Below are 6,483 nucleotides of genomic sequence, written 5' to 3' on the forward strand. Positions count from 1 at the left end.
TGACCATTTATTATCTCTCTTTTGTATCTTTTGTCGACTGACAATGCATCTTGTTAATGTAAAAGCTCACTTTGTCATAAAATTGTTTTTTAAAATGATTTTTTTGTCTGTCTGCTTGTTAGAAAGCTGTTGTGTCACGAAGAATCGGAAACCACAAGCCACATGTTTTAGTCGATGTGCAAAGCTGGTTTACCACAAATTTGTGACTCATGTTCTTTGCAAACTTTGGTTTGTTGATGTAATGCAGACCAGAGTTTTTCTGGTCTGTCCCTCTGGACACACACACTGTGCTGCATGTTTTAGATGTTTTTCCACATTAATAAAAATCCTGAATGAATAATCTCATGTTCTGCAGAGACCTGGAGGAATGTGTTTTAAAGACTACAGGGGAAATCATTTGCTTATACAGTAGCAGTGGAGTTTATGAATAATTTAGTGTTTGTGTTGTTGTTCTTAATGGACTATACCAGCTTTTAAATCCCAGTTAAGGTATATCATATTCACACTAGTGGAATATCCACAAGAAACATGTAAAGCACGTTTTTTAAAAGAAAAAGTCCTGCAAACAAAGTCATAAATAAACTAAAAGCCTGTATGAGAACAAAAGTCATTATTTGGTTTGTTTTTCCTCCCAGCAGCATGATCCAGAGGTTTTCTCAGACCGGCAGCTGTAATCTCTTCCCCAGATCCTGTAACTGCATTCCAGGATCGGTCCAGTTAAATGTTCCAAAAACACCTCAGAGAAGTGCATCCTCGATCAGAACTGCATTATTTAACTTTTATAAAGAATGTTTTTTATACATTTGTTAAAATGGTCACTGTGACAGTTCGCTATGAGACAGAAGGTTTGTGAAAACTCGATCTCCTTCGCCTCCTCCCTGGGCTGCTACTGCCGTCAGAAGAAACACAACCAATCAGAGCCAGGAGGAGGGACTTAGGGCTGTCAATCATCCACATGTACTCACTGCTCAAGGGGCTAATGGTGGAGAAACAACTTAATGTTACAGGAGAACCGTTCAACTACCATCATTTGTGCTAATTAGTAGTAGCATTCACAGCAGGCTATGCTAACAGGAAGAAGCTGCAGCGCAGCTGGGAGCAAGGGGCAAGGGGAGGGAGAATGAGCAGCTCCACACAAGATTGTGATTAACAGCGCTAAGACCCGCCTCCTGGCATTGATTGGTTGTTTCTGGTTAGCACCTAGAAGACAGAAGAGCTCAATTTCTTTTTCACAGATCAGTGAAACAGTCATTTTTCAGCTGAAGCTGTAAGAAGAGGTTGGAAATCCCAGTTATCTTGTTTGTCGCAGCAACAATTTTGTTTAGGCAGTTTTTATTCTGAACACTTTAGTTTCCAAACCATGCAACCATGGAAAAAGATAAGACAGATTCAATAAAAGAGGCTCATTATCCTTAAGAGAATCCTAGTAGTCTCTGCTGCCCCTTTTTACGGATTTCCTACTGTCACTCATGATCATGACACCAAAATACTTGAACTACTCTACTTGGGTCGGAGACTGAGCGCCCGCGCAGTTAATGAGTTGATTTGATGAAATGCAATGCAACAATTTGTCCTCAAGACTTCTGGGGAAATATTCTGTTAACCAATGAGATAAAAGTAGCTTTCTGGAGTTGGAGAGTTCGAGTCACAGCTGAGATAAAACTGGCAAAGGATTTTAGAAAAAGAATCTAAAAAAAAATCCACCAGCACCATGAAACATGGTGCTGGTGGATTTGAACCATGACGTCTGCTCTCTACCCAAACACATCCCCAAGCCCACCTCTGAATATCCAAAAAGAAGACAGTGACCTAGTCAAAGTCTGAACTTAAATTTGACTGACAGGCTGTGGCGTGGCTGACATTAAATATTTCAGAAGAAGAGTGGCTGTAAACGACTCATGGACATTAATCATGAATGGCAGCTGCTCCCAACAGGGATGAAATAAACGGTTATAAGGTAGAGAGTGTAGGTGTTCAAGGTGTGGCCTGGGGGCCACTTGTGGCCGTTGGGATCATTTTGTGTGGCCCTCAATCACAGTTCAAGAATGACAGAGATATGGACCTCCAGGAAAGGAAGCAGATGAAGGCTGAAGTTTCACATCCTCTCAAAAAAAGACCCTTAAAGAAAGAATTTAAATCATCACTCTAGTCTAAACCTTCCTTCAGCATTTACTCTTGTCTGGTGTTAATATTTCAATTAGAATTGGATTTACAAATATAAATTTGCTCAATGGAAACACAATAAATAAAAAAAACCTCACTTTTTCCAATAAAGGTTCTCTTTATTGGACAAAGAGAATATTTGTATTTATCAAAACTTCAATGGAAACAGTTGTGTTTTTTGCGTCCTGCAGCCGGATGTCACTGCTGGTGGAAACAGTGAAGACGACGATCAGCAGGAGGAGGAGGATGGTTTGTTTTTATGTTTTCGGACGTTGTGCAGCTGGCTCCACCTGATTCCCACAAACCGTTTTTTTTTTTTTTCCAACATTAGCAGAATATAGATGGAGATCCAACTATAATAGAAACAACAAACAGAAGAGAGGCTTGATGGTTTGATGGTTTTTCATCACCAAGGATTCTGTGAACCTGAACAGAGATGTCGTCATTTTCCTTTTGGTAAGAAAGGTTAAAGAGGACAGCTTTGATCTTGATAGCTGTTTTATGCTGTTTTATGACACTGCAGAGGTCAATGTGAAAGCAGCCGCATGATAAGATGGGTCAGATAACCTAAAGTCCTTCATTCCCTCGCAGTAAATTAGCAAATACATCCTGATCCATTTAACAGTCACAGAGACAACAAATGTCAAATTAAAATTGTAAATACCTTAAAGAGAAAATGAGTTTATACGTTTCTAACACTTTGGTGCAAAAAGAAATCGCTCTGTTGTACCGTGCTACCTTGTCATTAGCATCTCATTTTGTGTGCCAGGTAATAATTTACTGGTAGGAATGACGTTTCACTGAACGTTTCCTGCTCAGTGTTACTCGGCTCTGAGCGATCCGGCTGATTACTCTGCAGATGTTTGAAGGTAATTGTGTCAAATCAACCAGAATTTGGCAGCTAAATCTTTACATTTTGTTATTAGATAGTTTAAAGAACTAAAGCCGTAGTGATTGTTTGTGTTTTAGCCGTGAAGGAGAGACGTGATTGAATGTGACACTGCTGCAGGCCGGTGTCGATGATGGATGGAAGAAAATTACTGTGGAGAGTTTAGTTCAGAGTTTTATTTGGAGAAATGTAGATATGAATAATTCTGCATTAGCCTCTGTAAGCTGAAAGCTAGTTTGGGAAAAAGTTAAAAAAAAGCTCCAAACTCGTGTAAGTTTCAGTGTTATTCTGAACAACTTCAAGTTTACTGAGACAAAGTCCGAGACCTAAATGAATTTGACTAAATAAAATTACATATGTAGGATAAAAACTGGGTAATCATAAAGGAAAGCGTGTTGGAAGCTGCTAAAAACTTGAGATTTGACCAAAGGCCACACTCTGAACAGCAGCTGAAATGTAGTAATAAACTGCAGAGGGAGCTTTCTAACTAACGTTTTAATTGCAGAATTGCTGACATTCTTCTGGTTTACAGCTTAACAGATCTCCAGTTGTGCTCTTTGACTTTGTGCTCTCTAAGCCACAAGAGAAACATCAGCTTTTACCAACAAGACTTTCCAGACATTCACGCCTTAATGCACCTTCAGCAGAAACTAGATTGGGGCATTGTCTTAAATCAGAGACGACAGTTTATCTCAGACGTAACTATGGATACGAAATGTTTTTTAAGCAATAAAAAGTAAAAGTGCAGCAGGTTCGCATCGCAGCTTTTCAGGATTGTGTCTTTGATAGAATCTAAAACATTTTCTCCAGGTTGTTCCCCTCGGTGCTGCGGGAGGCCGACGGTTTTAGCTCCAGTTTGATCGTTTCTGTCAGGAAGACTTTTATGAACCAACTTTTTGTGTTGACTTTTTTTTTGCAGCAGCAGCAATAATCATAAATAAATATAAATAATTTAGACAGACCCTTTGTTACACTGAGAAACAAATCCAGTCCAATAACCAACACAGAGCAGATTAAATTGATCACTAGTGATTATATTAACATTTTTAATTGCAGTCCTTAATTAATCACAATTAAAGATGCAGTCTGTAACTTTTATAAAGATATATTTTTACATATTTTCTGAAACTTTCACCAAGTTGTGACAGTTTGTTGTGAGACAGATGAAATGTGAAAAAAAATCGAGCTCCTGCTTTCTTCTAGTTCTAATTAGAAATAACCAGTCAGAGCCAGGAGGCGGCTCTTAGCACTGTCAATCACCCTCCAGGTGGCCCTGCTCATGCCCCCTTTCTCTCTGCTACACTGCAGCTAGCATAGCCTGTTGTGAATGCTAAGGCTAGTTAGCATATGCTTACAGCAGATAAAAGGTGTTCCTGTAATGTTAAGTTGTTTCTCCACTTTCAGCACTACTTTATATATTTTCTGAGTATATGATGTTGATTGACAACGCTAAGTCCCGCCTCCTGGCTCTGATTGGGTGTTTTCGGTCGGGAGCAGCTCATTTCAGACTCATACTGTCACAGCAAAATGACACTTTTAACAAATATGTAAAAACACGTTTTCTAAAAGTTACATATTTTAGTCAGAAAAGTGAAGTAGTTTTAAAGTATGGCTCTCCATATTAAAGGGTGCTCTTTCTTTCTTTTTTCTTATTTCCACATAATCTGTCATCTGTATCAGTCATCAGGGGAGGAAGAGTCTTTCTGCGTGTGTGTGTATCAGTCATCGGGGATGACTGATACACAGTTGTGTTGGACAACAGACTTGTAGCTAGCTATGAAGGAAACCTATGAAGGAAAACAACAGTTTAACTGTTTTACTGCAATATTTATGGCAGCACGACTAGTCAGTGCTGACTGTAATTTCCTTCATCCGTTCCGAAAACAGTCGCTGAAATTTTAAACTCATAGATACGTTTCTGGAACACTTGCTAGTGTGAAACATTTCAGTAAAAGTTTCTCATTTGTACAGGCAGTAAACAGGCCTACATGAGGCTACTCAGATTTAACTTTTAGGTTTCTGCAGTTAAAGTGAGAGACAAACTCTAACATTGATCCCTTTCCAGAATTTGTCCTCTCATCATTGTGAATTCTACTTTCCTTCAGTCTTTTTCCTGTTGTTGAATCAACACTGATCTTCTCAGTGCTTCATGCTTTCTCCAAAATAGTAAAGGTTGGTTTAAGTACATTTGAAACTCATAGATTATTTTCTGTAACACTTGCTAGTGTGATACATTTCAGTAAAAGTTCCTCATCTGTAAATGTATTTGTTAAGGATATGTGACGGGGATTAAACAGGCCTAAATCAGGCTGCTGCTCATTTTTATCTTTCAGTTTTCCCCAAAGTTTAAAGTTTTTTACAGTGCACAGCCAGGCTCCAAGAGTTGCTCCAACATGGTAAATTGTTTTGTTACCTTTAAAATTATCTACAGCTTTTGATGCTCTCTGTTCACTAATGTTCATTAACATACAGTACATGTCTTGTAATTGATAAGCTTATAAATGATCAATGTGAAGCATCAGTATGCGTTCAAGAAGATCACATCAGTCAGATTAAATAAAATATCATGATACTCAAAGCAATCAAAATTATAGTTCACAGAAAGGTAATGTTTCCTTTTCAGGGAGCTTAGACTGTATGAAAAGAACGATTGAAATATACTATGAAAATATTCAATTTGCAGAATCCTGATGATTAAACTTCAATTGTGAACTGAATGATTAGATTGTATCTAGACACAAAAGAATCAACTGTTAATTAGTAACCATACTATGGAAATGACCACCAAGATCTGAACAAACAAGAAACTTGACTATCTCAAGAGATTTCTCACGTAATGAACCGTCTGACTTTCTTTAGTCGACTAAATTTAATCTTACCACATTTTTGCTGTAGAGCAAACAGGTACTGAGTTTGAAGCCTGGATCAGATGCCTCCAGCCGTCTGCTAAAGCTAGACTCCGGCCTTTCTCACTGTAAAATAAAACATTCTGCTTAATTAAAGAGTTCAAGTGAACATCACTTCATTCTCATCAACTTGTTGTTTGTTCTCATCTTAAACAAGCGGCAGGAACTTTTGGATTTAAAAAAGACGCCATATAAGTTAATCTATTTAAGTTGAGTCTGCAACAACTAGAATAAAATACAAAGTGAACTATTTGAAAATAGTGAGGATTTTGGGTGGTAAACGTTTAACATTTTATCATACACAGACATTACTCCATTTCTACTCAAGCAAACCAAAAAGTTTTCAACAGAACCACTATGTCAAGTAATGGCACCATGCATCTTTAATCTGTGTAGTAAATACATGCTGCTGCTGTAAGGAGAAAGTCAAATACATTTTGCATTGAATAATATCTTGGATGACTAAAAGAATATTGTTTGCCAAAATCACACAATGTAGCTACACTTGTCTTTTACACGTTGCAG

The 6,483-nt window shown here is 38.0% G+C and overlaps 1 long non-coding RNA gene across 1 annotated transcript; it reads left to right on the plus strand.

The window, feature by feature from the left end:
* Positions 1-5,043: 5,043 nt before the first annotated feature.
* Positions 5,044-6,143, plus strand: LOC106941521 (uncharacterized). Its single transcript, XR_001423388.1, has 2 exons — positions 5,044-5,224; positions 5,386-6,143. It is a non-coding gene; the product is annotated as an uncharacterized LOC106941521 (long non-coding RNA).
* Positions 6,144-6,483: the final 340 nt, after the last annotated feature.

Source organism: Poecilia latipinna, unplaced genomic scaffold, assembly GCF_001443285.1.
Source record: "Poecilia latipinna isolate Pla-1442-1.1 unplaced genomic scaffold, P_latipinna-1.0 Scaffold3716, whole genome shotgun sequence".
Taxonomy (NCBI): Eukaryota; Metazoa; Chordata; class Actinopteri; order Cyprinodontiformes; family Poeciliidae; genus Poecilia; species Poecilia latipinna.